The sequence below is a fragment of the Carassius carassius genome, chromosome 1 (assembly GCF_963082965.1).
Source record: "Carassius carassius chromosome 1, fCarCar2.1, whole genome shotgun sequence".
Lineage (NCBI taxonomy): Eukaryota > Metazoa > Chordata > Actinopteri > Cypriniformes > Cyprinidae > Carassius > Carassius carassius.
In genome coordinates this window covers 43,524,236-43,540,360 of record NC_081755.1, presented here as the reverse complement: position 1 = coordinate 43,540,360, position 16,125 = coordinate 43,524,236, and positions in this window count along the sequence as shown.

Here is a 16,125-nt window from a genome sequence, read left to right as displayed (position 1 = left end):
TTTACACACACCTTCAGTGATGATTTTAAAAGTACATATTTGTTGGTGCTAATACCGTTGCATGTATACTCAGTGTTAGACCGGTTAAGGTTGTATTTAAGTATCCTCTCAAGGCAGGGTCATTTTCATTAAGTCATTTTTAACCCGGTGTCATTTTTGAAGAAAGTACCTCAGCAGCGATTAATGTGTGTTTATATTTACAGGGTTTTATTTTAATTAAAATAAATTGGCAACATATGCAGGGAAATTGCATTTCTTACTGGTTTTTGCATCCAATGCCATTCTCTAGAAATGCTCTCAAGGAGCAGGTGGACAGTTTTTGCAAATGTGTGTGTGAAAGGCAGAGAATGCTCTTTGGAAATGTATTTTTCAGTCTTCTGGCTCATCATCCCGTGGGTCGAGGCAGGACAGTTTTTCTCAAAGCAATGAAAAATATCTAGTGTGCCTGAGGGAGTATATAGTCTGTCTTGTTACATAATGCTATAAAAGCCTTTGGGGGAAAACCAGTTGACCATTTAACTGGTGAACCTTGACAGAGACTCCCCACAGGATAAACACAATACACACCAGTCATTTTGGTTAAAGAAGACCATTTCCTGCTGAATTAACATGCTAGTCTCTCCCACCACGACAAGACCAGTCTAAACAAAACCTAACAAGCGTCCAGTGATTAAAACAAACCACCCACCACTTGTGAGAAATTAACCTTTTCTTTTTAATACATAAGCAATATGAATCCCTCTCCCTCTGTACCTCACTCCCAATTTCTTCCAACATGGGATAGTAGAGGTGAATGGTGAATAAATGAGAAATGAGAAAACTAGTACTTCAAAAACTACTTTACTCAAAAGTAATCTGATTACATAACTTACGTTACTTGTAATGCCTTACCCCCAACACTGGATATGTGTATATGTTTGTTTCATGTATTTGATTGGTATCACACCTTATGTTTATTAGTTTGGTCAGTATTATATGGCATTTGACTGTAAAAATATATTTTTTTGTGTGTCTGTTAGTGTTGGCCCATTATGAATGATAGACACTTAACATTTTTTGAGAAAGGGAAAACAGCTGACACTTTACTTTTGAAGGTTTTAATGTAGTTTGGCCAGCACTTTCATTGCGAATAATAAATGAAAATCAGAATGTTGAACAGATTAATCCAAAATGGTTCCTCTGTATATTAACTTTTATAACAATATACAATTATATAAAAGTTAAGTATATGAACTTTTATAACTTGATATGTAACTTGTTTTTCTGTTCTGCTTTCTTTTTAGTTCAGTTTTAACATTTTTAATTTTTATTTAAATATACTGTATATAAAAACACACTACCATTCAAACGTTTGGGGATTTTTGTTGTATTTGTTTCAGGAATCTTTAAATAATAATACAAAAAAGGTGCAATTAGTATTTTTAACATTAGAAATGTCTTTAAACTGTCACTTTGCTTGATAAAAGTATTTGTTTCTTGAAAGAAAATCTTACAGCCCCTAACTTTTGAATGGAAGTGTAAATATTAATACATTTTTTCATTAAAAATAAATGAATCTTATTGCTTTTGTATGAAAAACAGTTTTAGTCCCAAGCAAAAACAATTAAGAACCACCAATATAATGACCATTAAAACCAGCAAAGCTCATGTCAACTAGTCATTAATTTCTTTTCAAAATCTCATTGCTTTCTTCAACACAATGTCCTTATTGCTGTTACAGCTGTGGCAGAGCCATCTGTCGCTCTGTTGTACCTCAGAGCTCTGGAGAGACGTGCCTGCAGAGTGACCTGTGCCTGTTAATACATTCGCTGACTGTGTGATGTTTGTATTCAGGCGCATTAGGGGGTCGTTTCTTTCATATCAGTTGTGTTCAGGGGCCAATTCCTGCTGCCACCTGGGGATGGGGAATTAATATGTTGTATGGGCAGGAGAACATTGCATTCATATATATGAATGCATAGGTTGGTTCATTGTAATAGCTGTGGAGACCGAACCATCCCCAATAAAGTCTGTTGCGCCAAAACAGCCCTACTGGTTGCATTTGATTAGATGGGGACAGAACAGCTCTGACGTCTGAAACCCTGCCATTATTTTCACAATATGTTCTCCCGCGTTAGATGGCGGAAGGCGGTTGTTATGCCGAAATTGTTTTCCATGTACTCTGGCCTTCACAAATATGGGCAATCATGGCTGCAGTTAGCATTAGTCATTGCCCGAATAGCAGCTTGGGGACGGCTTGCCTCCTCATTACTGTAAGAACAGGTCAGGAGGTCACTTCCCTCTCCAACTGAAACAGAGGTGCGCACATAATCACTTCCTATTTCAATTACGCTCTTAATTCATCCGCGCCACTTGGGAATAGCGTCAAGAAATCAATTAGCAATATACCATAATTAGAGGCCTGTGCCCTGGTTAGGTTTTAAATGTTTTCTCAATACAACTGAAGAGAATGACACTATGCTAATAAGGGTAGTAAGAATCATTGCTTCAAATTACGTTTTTTAACTACCTGACTTTTAAAAAAAAAAGTATAACAAAATGGAATGACTCTGGGATAAGTATTGAAAACATGAACAAAGTGAGGCTCGCCAAAAGCCATGGGAAGCCAAGACACCAGCTGAAATCTATCAGTAATTAAAAATCAATCCTGCCACTTTTCAGCTGAAATTAATATAAGCTGCTTCAGTCATAACAGCTACAGTACCAGGATGATGAAGATGAAACCAGGTTGGATATAACCTTCAAGATTTGAAGACTGTGTGGAAGAATGGGCCAAAATCACACCTGAGCAACGCATGTGACATTGTTTCTTCATACAGGAGTTGTCTTGAAGCTGTCATTACCAACAAAGGCTTTTGTACAAAGTATTAAATACATTTCAGTAGCTCAACACTGTCATTCCATTTATATTATTACACATAGCTTAATTTCTGAACTTATTTGTTTTGTTTTCTTTATATGTATGGATTACTTGGGTTGTTACTGTCATCTGGTGAAAAGCTCATGTCAACAGCACCTTTAGAAATATATTTACTGGGAAAAATGGTGATGTGTTGAATACTTATTTTACCAGCTGTAGCTTTTATTTCTCATACAGTAATTTTGGAAGATTTTCCCATGTACATATTCAAGGATGTCAATATCAAGATTCATTAGCTGCAAATTGTAAAAGACTGGCCTCCACAAAGTCCTGACTTTAACCCCACTGAATGGCACTGCCTGGCCAAAAAAGCACACTCTAATATTTCTTCACTTGAAAGATTTGAGAGATTTGATTATATTGTGCCATCATTGTGGCATTGTTTTGACAACATTATTCAACATCACAACAATCATTTGTGAGTTGCATCAAGTTTTGGCCAAGATTTTGTCTTGACGGAAAGTCAAAGCACTCTGTAAAGATGACTCCAGCACATCCTCAAGACTTTAAATAGGGTTAACCTCAGGACTCTGTGGCAGCCAATTCATACAAGAAAATGATTCCTCATTTTTACTGAACCAATATTTCACAATTTGGGTCCAATAAATCTCAACATTGTCATCCTGGAATATATAAAGGATTCTTTCTGGTGAATCAAACACACAGCCCAACCAGTGTAGACCAATTCATGAACAAATGGATTGTTTTTCTGTTTGTTCGTGAATTGGAAATTACAACTTCTCCGCTAACTCAGAGGCCTTCTGAGAAGTCCAGTTCATCCAGACGTTTGGGACTGCTGTATTATTTTCCACAACACTTCTCCTTGTTTATTTTGACTTTTGTTGAGTACAGTAACTATTTCTCTGACTGCCTTTCTCTGAATTCACCATCATCATCAATATAGACCTTTCTGAAAATAAAAACGATATTTAAATTATGCCAATCACAGAAACTAACAAATCGTACAAAATCATCACCTCTAAAAATTGTTTTACCTTGAGATTTGATGGGTTGGTTCCATAACATACACATACAGACATTTTAAAATGGTCATAACTGAGAATAAAACACTTCAGTGCTTTGATATTTTGTCATCAATTTTTGACATAGTTGTTGCTCTTAAACTAGATACACTGATTCAAGTGGCCTATGTAGTATTAATAAAACAACGTGTACTTATGATAAACCTATACTCTTACGAGCTCAGAGACATTTATAATTTTTTGATGTGATAAATAGACAGTGTCTTGTTGTCCTGGATATTGATATTCTTTTATTTAAATGTATTTAAAAAATAGATGATGATTTTGTGGTAATGTTTTACACATTCATGGGCACGGATGTGTATATCAGGCCATAAATACTCAAGAACTATGCATGGACGCTTGCTTTGGTGTTGCCACCCCTCATGATCCTTATGCCATCCTCTTGCCACCCTATAAATCAGTGAGACGTTCACTGTTAACAGGGCCAAGCACTTCAGAAATAGCAACATAATGTCAGGAGCTCAGGATCTGTCTGGTAAGCTTTGGCGGCTAGTAGATGTTGTAACTACACCTATATGGAGGTAAAATGGATCTTTCCCCATTGCCATTCAAACGTTTGATTAATTACATGATTACATATTATTTATACAATGTCAGTGAAATATTCATAATATATTGATTTGCCCAAATATTTTTTCTCTTTTAAACTTTCCTTTCTAAAACCACACGTACTCTTACCACTTAATATACATTCAGAAAGTCATATTTAATGTTTCAGTAATTATAGTATTAGATTTGCATCAATTTATAGTAATAACATGGTAACAGCATGATAACATTTTCTCATTTTGTGTGTGTGTGCTTATTCACTCATTACTGCAACACCAGAGGTTAAAGTTTCATTATTTTATTTCATTGTTTCGTTGAGATCTTGAAGCATGATGTGAATGTGAAGGGAGTAACTATAAAATAGTTCTTAACTTGGAAAGTGTTAAAGGACATGTGATATTACACTGGATAAAAAGCCAGAAAGAAAGAGGACACATGCAAGAGGGGACTGATATATTCCCAAATTACATTTCCAAAGATTCTTTTTATTCAACAAATATTTCAATAACATTAATGTCAAAACACTACTTGCATTTCAAAGCATGCACCAGTACTTAGTATACAAGAACTGTAATTTAATACACCCTGAACTTCTATCAGACAGTAATTACTCTAATGGAGAAGGTTTGGGTCAGTGTGTGCTGAAGCACAATGGGAATCGTAATACTTCAGGACTTTATAAGTTGGATAGAAGATGACATTGCTGAAGCAAATCCATTAGATTACTTTTCCTGTCACATGGCAATGCGGATCCTCCAGTTCACCTATTCCAAATTTTGTGAAAAGCATATTTTCCCCCTCGCTGCTCTGATGTGAAACAGTAGTGTGGGTTTCCACTCAGCCGAACTTCATAGTTCACTTTATCCTGGACAGGCTGAAAGTAGCTCACCCACATACATACCAAACCCACATATCACCACTGATATTCAGACACTGGAGTCAAAGGCTTTTATCCAGCGATGGGAAGCTACTTGTACCATGATGCTAGAGCTTGATGGATATGTTCTCAATATGCATAGATTTTTCAACATACAGTATTTTGACAGATAACTTGTGAAATGTGAGTGATGCTGCCAGTACACTCTTAAAAATAAAGGTTCTTTATTGGAATCATCTATGGTTCCATGGAAAACCTTTAACATCCATGGATTAGACAAAAAGATTCATTTTACTGGAAAAAAAGGCTCTTTAGATTATTAAAATGCTCTTTTAGGAACCAAATGTGGTTCTTCTGTTGCTTTGCTGTGAAAACCCCCTTTTGAAATCTAAAAAAAAAAATCACAAAATTTTAATTGTGTGAATAGTTTAAATGTATGTTTGTACTATTGATAAAAAAAGCTTGCTTTAACAATAATGGGTGATATATATATATATATATATATATATACAGTATATCACCCATTCTTGTTGTAGCAAGCTTTTATATATATATATATATATATATAAAGCTTTGTGACATGGTTCATTATCCTGCTGGAAGTAGCCATCAGAGGATGGGTACATGGTGGCCATAAAGGGATGGACATGGTCAGAAACAATGCTCAGGTAGGCCGTGGCATTTAAACGATGCCCAATTGCCACTAAGGGGCCTAAAGTGTGCCAAGAAAACATCCCCCACACCATTACACCACCGCCATCAGCCTGCACAGTGGTAACAAGGCATGATGGATCCATGTTCTCATTCTGTTTATGCCAAATTCTGACTCTACCATCTGAATGTCTCAACAGAAATCGAGACTCATCAGACCAGGCAACATTTCCCAGTCTTCAACTGTCCAATTTTGGTGAGCTTGTGCAAATTGTAGCCTCTTTTTCCAATTTGTAGTGGAGATGAGTGGTACCTGGTGGGGCCTTCTGCTGTTGTAGCACATCCGCCTCAAGGTTGTGCGTGTTGTGGCTTCACAAATGCTTTGCTGCATACCTCGGTTGTAACGAGTGGTTATTTCAGTCAAAGTTGCTCTTCTATCAACTGACATCTAGCATCAACAAGGCATTTTCGCCCACAGGACTGCCGCATACTGGATGTTTTTACCTTTTCACCCCATTCTTTGTAAACCCTAGAAATAGTTGTGCGTGAAAATCCCAGTAACTGAGCAGATTGTGAAATACTCAGACCGGCCCATCTGTCACCAACAACCATGCCACGCTCAAAATTGCTTAAATCACCTTTCTTTCCCATTCTGACATTCAGTTTGGAGTTCAGGAGATTGTCTTGACCAGGACTACACCCCTAAATGCATTGAAGCAACTGCCATGTGATTGGTTGATTAGATGGTGTACAGGTGTTCCTATATATATATATATATATATATATATATATATATATATACAGTACAGACCAAAAGTTTGGACACACCTTCTCATTCAAAGAGTTTTCTTTATTTTCATGACTATGAAAATTGTAGAGTCACACTGAAGGCATCAAGGGCTATTTGACCAAGAAGGAGAGTGATGGGGTGCTGCGCCAGATGACCTGGCCTCCACAGTCACCGGACCTGAACCCAATCGAGATGGTTTAGGGGTGAGCTGGACCGCAGACAGAAGGCAAAAGGGCCAACAAGTGCTAAGCATCTCTCAGGGAACTCCTTCAAGACTGTTGGAAGACCATTTCAGGTGACTACCTCTTGAAGCTCATCAAGAGAATGCCAAGAGTGTGCAAAGCAGTAATCAAAGCAAAAGGTGGCTACTTTGAAGAACCTAAAATATGACATATTTTCAGTTGTTTCACACTTTTTTGTTATGTATATAATTCCATATATAATTCCACATGTGTTAATTCATAGTTTTGATGCCTTCAGTGTGAATCTACAATTTTCATAGTCAAGAAAATAAAGAAAACTCTTTGAATGAGAAGGTGTGTCCAAACTTTTGGTCTGTACTGTGTATATATATATATATATATATATATATATATATATATATATATATATATATACAGTATATATACTTTTTTGTTTGTTGTTGTTGTTTTTTTTGTTTGTCTTTTTGCCGTAGAAAAAGAATGATAAGATACATTTTATATTCATTAATTGCTCTTCAGTTTGCTTCCTTTTTATCATCTAGTGGAAAAAACTAACAAACAAACAAAAAACTAAAATGAATGGTTTCATTTGGACTCTGGACACTTGAATGCACATCACATCGTAATTGCGTCTGTCAAATTAGTGGCTTTCCAGGAATCAGAAAAATCTAAATCCAGTGGTTTGTCTTCACATTTTGTGTATCCTCAAACATCTCTTTTATGCTACATAACATTGCTCAACAGACATTAACATATGAATACAAATAAGCTTGGTGGTGAAACATTTTCTGATATAAAGTTCTGAATAATATCTCAAATTAATCATCCCTATATAGTTCCATTTCACCTTTCTCTGGTGCTTGGTAATTGCTTTCTCTGCAGTCCTGTATCTGCAGGTTAAATCTGATGCAGGGTGAATATGTGCATTATTCACATCATGCTAATATGACCTATATAACATAATGAAATTTAACAAGTCAAAGGAAGGTCTGAGAGAAAGGTAAAACCTCAGAGAACAAGTACTCTGAACACAGGCCACATAAGAGACACAGGAGATGCTTTACTGTGATATTACCAAGGTAAAATTAGTAAAATAGCTACATAGTGCTGCTCAGACGAGTCTGGAAGGAAATTGTTATTCATACATTCAGAGTTCATGATGTAGTACTAAAAGTATAATGTTTTGTTTTTGTTTTGTTTTTTCCCCACAATGTCCTTAAGCTACCTTTTAGCTAAATGTATAACACTAGGCAAAATGGATGAGAGCAGAAAATGTCCTTTTGCTTCTGGCTAAATTGAAGCAACATTTCTTTATTTGTATATGGTGAAGCATTTCAGTCAGCAAGAGAAGAAAAAAATGAACAGCTTACAAAGTTTCATAATATTGAATATGTATTGCAATTATGAATGGAGCATTTAATCCTGGAATGCATTGCCTGGTTTTATAATTACTTTTGAATAATGACAAAGTTAATTTGTGTTCTTCTGAATATTACAGTTATGGAATAGATTGTAGAACCCCTGCCTCACTTTGCTACATCTTTACAATATTGTTCGTGTTCATTGTTTTTATTGTTTGACATTCATATGTGTTGGTTTCATCAAGATCCTGTAACTTGAGGAAAATTAGTTGAATTAATTAAGTCTCCCTCAGTCTTTCTGGTGGAGTGGAAGGCTGTGTAGTGAATTAAATCGATTTATTTATTTATTTGCTGTTTAAAGTGATTTTTCTTTGGTTGCCTTTAAGTGTGTGTTGCTTAGTTTTTTTCATTGTTTGGTGGACATTTTGTGTTTTATCAAAATCACCATTTATTACAATAAGCCAGAAATAATATAAAAATAAAATTATATATATGTATATGTATATATATATATATATATATATATATATATATATATAATATTGATAATATACAATAATAAATAATATATCATTTCTATACATGCATAATGGTTTTATTTTGCCAATGAAAATACATCACACACCCACATACCAATCTAAATGATCATTAAATGTATTTTTGTTAAATTATGATGTGAGTACCATAACTTTGGCTTGCTATTGCTACATTTACTAAACATAAATCTGAACCCAAAGGTGATATTTATCTGTGAGTATATCGGCCTATATGTAATTAAATATATAGATGACAGATGTAAAATGGGGGAAAAAAATGATATTTTTAGATTGGTGTATTAATTAACTTTCTTTAATATATATATATATATATAGTTAAATCCATAAAGTTCAAATGATGAAAGACAGACGGAAACATTGCACCATGTGAAAAAATAAGTAAGAATTTCACATGGACAAATTTAAATGCACTCTATAACTTTAAATCTAAACATAAGAATATATAGAAATTCATATTAGAAGTAAGGATGTTATTTTTTTTACAGGATGGTAATCTGTCTCAGGTTACGTATGTAACCATAGTTCCCTGAGTAGGGAATGAGACACTGCATCCTCTAGGGGCCGCTTTGGGGAACACCTCGTCGTGACCCGTGTCTGAAGCATACATTGAAAAAACACCAACTTGTTGGCCGGCGACAGCCTCCGACGTCACTACCGGTGCGACTATAAATAAGCACCGGGAGAGCACGTCATTATCTTCTTCGTCTGAAGCTTGCGTCCGAAGCATGGCAGGGAGCTAGAGGACGCAGTGTCTCGTTCCCTACTCAGGGAACTATGGTTACATACGTAACCTGAGACAGTTCCCTTTCGAGGGAACTTCGAACTGCGTCCTCTAGGGGCCGCTTTGGGGAACAGTATACCCACGCCGCCATGCTGAGGGGAGTGCAGGCCAGAATCATGGCGGGAACTAAGTACCAACTCTACCATTTCCAATGGGAGTTGCCCCTGGGACGTTAGACGGCTGTCTGTGACAGTACCCCTTACGGCCAAAAGGCCTAAGCTACAAACCCAACTTAATTGTTAGGGCCTCGGCCCAGGGTAGAGCTGAAGGCTTGGAATCAGGAAAGATTCCTTTAAAGGGATACGGCTAAGAACCTAGCATTTCTACCAAGTCTTGCCTGTCACACAGGGGCTACCGCTAGCTTACGCATAAGCTTGCTGAAAGAGCTGTCTCGACAGTTCTCTAGTAGCAACACCCTGTTTAGATAGGTATCCGAGGATTCATAAGTGGAGTGGCGCCCAAGATGAACGGGGCTTTTACCAACTCAAGAAAGGGCATGAAGCAACCGCGCGAAGCCCTCACCATATAGGATTTTAGAAAGAACGCAGAATACTAGCGTGCAAACTTACCACAGTGTGGATTTCAGAAAGTGTGCAAAGACTTCACGTGCACACTTACCATAGCATGGATTTTCAAATACTGTTCTAAGGAGGGGCTCTCGTGGCACTCTGATAGAGCAGCTCATAGAAGGAATGTTGCATCTCAAAACAGTATGTTTGAGAGTCATCAACTCGATCTATGGAAACAATACTGGAGCGCTCTTGGGAAAAAACAGAGAACTCAGTCTTATATGAGAGGAGAACTCCGAGCTCAGAGTAGCGGGCTCATAGGCGACCCTTTTTTGTAAAAAGGGGAGCGCTGCTAAGTTACCACGAGAATCACCCAAATAGCCCCTCATGTTGAGGGAAGCGATGCTTGAGGTGTATAAACAAATACACAATGGCTGAATGGAGCCCAAGGAACCAAGGTCTAATCATCTCAAGAAAGGGAACGAAGCCTTGCGTGCAAACTTACCACTTGTGGATTTTTAGAAAGTGCGCAAAGTGTTCACGTGCACACTGACCACCATGTGGTTTTGAGAAAGTACGCAAAGCTTAAGTACGCGTGTACTTAAAGGTTCCTAAGCATCGCAGAGGCGCTGAATCTCACTGGAGAGGCAAGCTCAAATTTACAAACCTCGGACGAGGGGAGCATCACCTGAGGCAGCATATACAAGAAGACTTCTGTAACTGCCACCTCCACTTCCCGCTAGATGCGACAGCACCCCTAAGTGGCCAGGAGACCCCTCGGGGTGACCTGGCCGGACATCCATGAAATTCCCTGCAGTGCTGTGCCAGGCCTGATGATCAAGGAGGCTCCCTCAGAAACCTGTGATCTCAGCCGCCTAATACCAGAACATGAAGCCGGATGGCTGGTACTGGTGAGTGTTTAGTAAACACTGTAACTGAGCACTGCAAAAGGAAACTCACAGAGTTTATTAGTAGACACGTAACCACCAGCAATTAAATACACATAAGTATATACAGAGAGGGTTACATTTATTCACCCACCCTCCTGCGCTGGAGCCCCGCTCAAGGGGCACCTCCTTTTAGTCTGGGACCATCAGTCAGGTGGTTGCTATGAACATAGAACCATAAAAACATTATAGGTCCAGCATAGGAGACTGTTATGTGAGATGTTTCCACCTAACCTCGATCAGGTGGAGAGCTGGTGGTTACAGGGGAATTAGGAAGGGGAGGATAAAAGCAGAAGTTAACCCTCTGAAGTCGATTAACGCATATACGCGTTATGAGGCTCTTTTTTCCTGATAACCTCTTAGACTCCAGAGGGTTAAAACCCCCCAAAGGGAACGAGTAGATACCTCGGTAACACTCTGATTCGGACGAGAACGTTGCCTCGTCTAGATCATACCCCTTAGGTTTTGCCTACCTCCTCGTGACCCATGATTCCTCTAACCCCTGCCCGCAGGTGGGAGAGGAGTGGGAGTTGCGACACTAGCCTTCTGTGCCCGTCTTTGATCCTCAGATCGAGACAGGCCAGGACCCCTATGTTGTTCAGGCTCAGACCTGGACCTTCGTGGAACGAAGGATCTGAAAGCAGCAGAGTGCGCCTTCGTCTCCCTAAACTTCTCAAATCGCCGTCTCAACGGAAATACCGAAAAGCTCAGAAGGCGAAACCTGAGCATCAAGAAGAAAGCATTTTCTTTCCTCCCGATGTCTGCCAGGTTCATCCACAGATGTCTCTCCGCTGCCACCATGGCCGCCATAGTCCTGCCCATGGCGGAGGCAGCCTGCTTGGTAGCACGGAGAGAGATCCGTGGTGCGGCGCAGCTCAGCTACCTGATCAGAAAAAGGCCCCTGCCTCTATCCAGGTCTCTTAGCAGATCAGTCTGATATGCTTGAAGCACCAGCATTGTGCTGTAATAAAGCCACAGCCTGACCTGCTACTGCGTATGCCTTGCCATTTAAGCCCCATCTAGCTTAAATGGCAAGGAGGGAGATTAAGAGAGGATGTTTCCCCTGCAGAAAGAAAATATTTTCACAGATAAAAATTATTTATAAATTATTAAAAAAAATTGTTGCTCTTTCTACAGGGGGCATTCCCTCATAGCCGCTTTTGCGCATCACCTCGATGTCGGCAGATTACTATCATGCCGAAACCGATGGAATGCGAGAAGAAAATGGCATCTTTCATTTCTTTTTAATCTCTGTATGGAGATCATACAGAAATAAAAGGCTAACCTGAGCTGGTTGGCTATGGTCAAAAGGTTTTTTTTAATTTTTGCTCAATAACCTCCAACAGCTCTACATACGCAAGGCAGGAGAATTGAGAAGGCTCAGCTTTAGCTTTTTCACCATCCTCAAATATCTCCTGGTTTTCCTGGGTAAAAACCCAGCAGAGAACTAACCTCAGTATCAGAAAGTGTTAAAGATATAACATCATCCTGCTGAGGCTCTCTCTCGTCCGCCGCCCTTCTTTCTTTTTTTCTTTTTTTTTTACGAGCGCGAAAGGGAAAGTCCCTCTTTAAACCATTCAGACAGGTCCACCTGTATTCTTAAGAGCTCATTCTGTTCCACGCCTCAACGCGGACAGGTCATGAACAGCGGGAAGCAGATGGCTGCCTTTTTTTCCACTTTTCTTTCAGAAGAGAGACGAACGAGAGTGGAGCTTTTTCCATTGAAAAAACGCTCACAATGCACGCAGATTGCCTCCTCAAAGACATTGCGTGCTTGCTCTTCACCCAAACAAATGACGCAAAGATTGCGTGTTTCATCGGGTGTCAAATAACGCCGACACGGATGCACACATCGTCTAAACGCTTGCTAGTTGTCGCCATGATAAACAGAGAAAGATCGCCCTTACCGTTTCTTTCAGATGCACGCTTCAAACAAAACAGTCAGTGAAGATAAAGAAGATAATGACGTGCTCTCCCGGTGCTTATTTATAGTCGCGCCGGTAGTGACGTCGGAGGCTGTCGCCGGCCAACAAGTTGGTGTTTTTTCAATGTATGCTTCAGACATGGGTCACGACGAGGTGTTCCCCAAAGCGGCCCCTAGAGGACGCAGTTCGAAGTTCCCTCGAAAGGGAACTAAGTAAACCATGGCATGCTTATTAATAAACATTTACATTGAATTGCTTTTTGTGAGAAAAGCTTTCAAATGAAGATATTGTAGTTTTAGATTACATTATTGTGGCAGAATAGTACTGAATCGATGAACAATCTCTTCAAGTCAGTATATTGTTTGTTGTATATCATCCTACAGTCCACAGTGATTAATTTTAGTAATCTTTTTAACTTTTTAGTTGATCAGAGGCAACACTATAATACTTTTTCAGCACAGTCGTGAGTGCTGTTTTTTATACTCTGTTTCAAAATGAAAGTCTAGGGACGCTTGCCCCATTTCTCATTGAGCTGCACTCCATGTAACTGTTTTTGCATGCAAGACCGTGTCCAGTGTGAATGACTCATTCATTCAGTGCGGACTGCTCTTGATGCATGCGGTTTGGTGAGGCATGATGCCTGCAGAAGCAGCGGAACTCTGCTGATTGTGCACTTGAAGAAACATGAAGGTGCACCATGCTACTTCAAGCATGAATTACTCAGGAAAATCTCTCATTGGGTATAAAAGCATGATTGATGAGTTTTTCTCTTCATTTATCGTGGCTAAAATGTATATATTATTATTTTAGTATATTAATATACTATTCTATGTTTTGTTAGTAGTATGATTTATATTTTGTGTTTCTATTTTGTTTTCCCATTTTAATTTAAAAGTTTTAGTAATTGTATTGTGTTGTGTCATTTTTATTCATTTTTAAAATATCAATAGTATTCATTGCATTTTATTTAATAGTTGGTTCTTTTTTTCTGAGATGACTGAAACTATTAAATAGCAATAAAAAATATATATATTTGTTTTCAAAATACATAGGCGAGAGGCTTACAGAACATGCATTTATTTTTTACAGGGATGAAGTGCATTACCGTAGAGCTGTAAAAACAAGTGAAGTATGGTGGCTGGGAATAAGTTGTTTCATAATGGAAAAGGCAGAGAATGTGGGCATACAAGTATGTGTGAGAGAGGGCTCTTGTCAGTCTAGTGTGTTGTGACAGATGACAGGAGACGTGCACTGGAGCCGTGTGTTATTTTTACTTCCAGGCATGTGGACCGGGGCCAAGACCGCAACCACTGGCCAAGATGGGATAGCATTGTCTCTCAGCTGTCTCTTAACATAAACACCTGCCCAGGATCTCAAAATGATTATACACTACACTGTTTGAGAACTTCCTGTCAGAGAGAACACAAGTTCTTTTCCTCTGTTACCACTGCAGGTTTCGAAACGAAACTGGCCCTTTATCTGTCCTGTAATATTAAACATTAATAACGCTGTGTTGTTGGACAAACACTTCAACATGCCTGTGACCTTCAGCTCATGGAGGGCTTTGTTTGTGCACGTTTATTTTAACTCCAGCGTCACCATTGGCAACATTCAGTAGGATAAGAATTGGGAAATTTTAGCCTTCTCTCACCTGAATGCATTTGTTGGACGTTAGAATTGTTGTTTTCATGTTTGTGAGAATAACTGGATCTCATTCAGTAATAATTGGGTGAAAGATTTATACACGCATGTGAACTAATTTTGAAAGATGTACGTCTCATTCAGAATATGTGTATACACGTTTGAATTTCTAATGTTAATGAATTTGGAATTTTCTAAATAAGCACTTGCATTAACAAGCCCAAGCCATATTATTATTATTTTTTTTCTTCAGGAAAACTCACAATTTCAGAAAACATACGATGCATAAAATGCAAGTTGCATTATGTATATGAGATGTACACAGAAGTCACAGTTCGGTATGTACCTTGGTTTTTGGGGTCATGGTTATATACAGTTATTTATTTTGAAGCTGTCAGGTATCTGAACATTGTTGTGAACCAAATGCACCCAATTCAATACAACTGTGTTCCCAGACGTTGATGGCCTTTACCAACAGGATAATGTGCCATACTGCACTGCCAGAATCGTAAAGGAATGGTTTGAGGAACATGGTGATTCACCCATATCAACCCAGTCAAACATTTGCGGTTTGAATTGGAAAAGCAGGTTTGTGCTACATCATGTACAGGAACTGGAGGACCTTCAGTTGACATTATGCTACCAGACACCACAGAAGATCTGTAGCCACCTCGGTTTTCAATTTTTGGTTGAGTGGGTGTTTCTTGACCAGAATTAGTATGTATTGATATTTATTTAATTTTAAAGTTATAATGACGAGGGAGAAGAAAGCATGAAGAAACAGAAGAAGATAAAATGGGTCAGAAGACACATTTCCTCATTTCTAAGTGTCTCGCTAAGCGTGTTAAAAGACTGAAATAAATGGGGGTGTGAGTGACACACTGCATTGTACCCTATTGCTTTTTGATGCCATGGTGCGTGTGATGGATTTGTCTAGTTTGGTAAAACAATGGTAGCTGTCTAGACTGAGTTCAGGAGCACAGAAGTGTGACTAACATAAGCGTTGAATGATTCATAGGAACTCTGGTGGTCTCATGCCTTTACACAGGTTCTGATGTGCATGAAATTCATCAGCAGCTCGCACTTTTTATAAATAGAGTACAGAGTAGGGCCTGAAACTCTTAAAATTAGATTCATGTTTTTAAACAAAGGGTCAGTTCATGGGGCTGCTTGTGAGTGTTCATATTTAAATATATTTTTTATGAATTTTGAATGAAATCAAGGGAAAAATATTATGTCAGCATGGGTAAAAAGCTTGCAAGTAACAGTGTTGCGGATTTAGCCTAAATCAAGTTGTCACTCAAATATTGATTAGACTTATAAAAATCGATATTCCTCCTGAATTATAGAAAGAGATTGGCTGATATT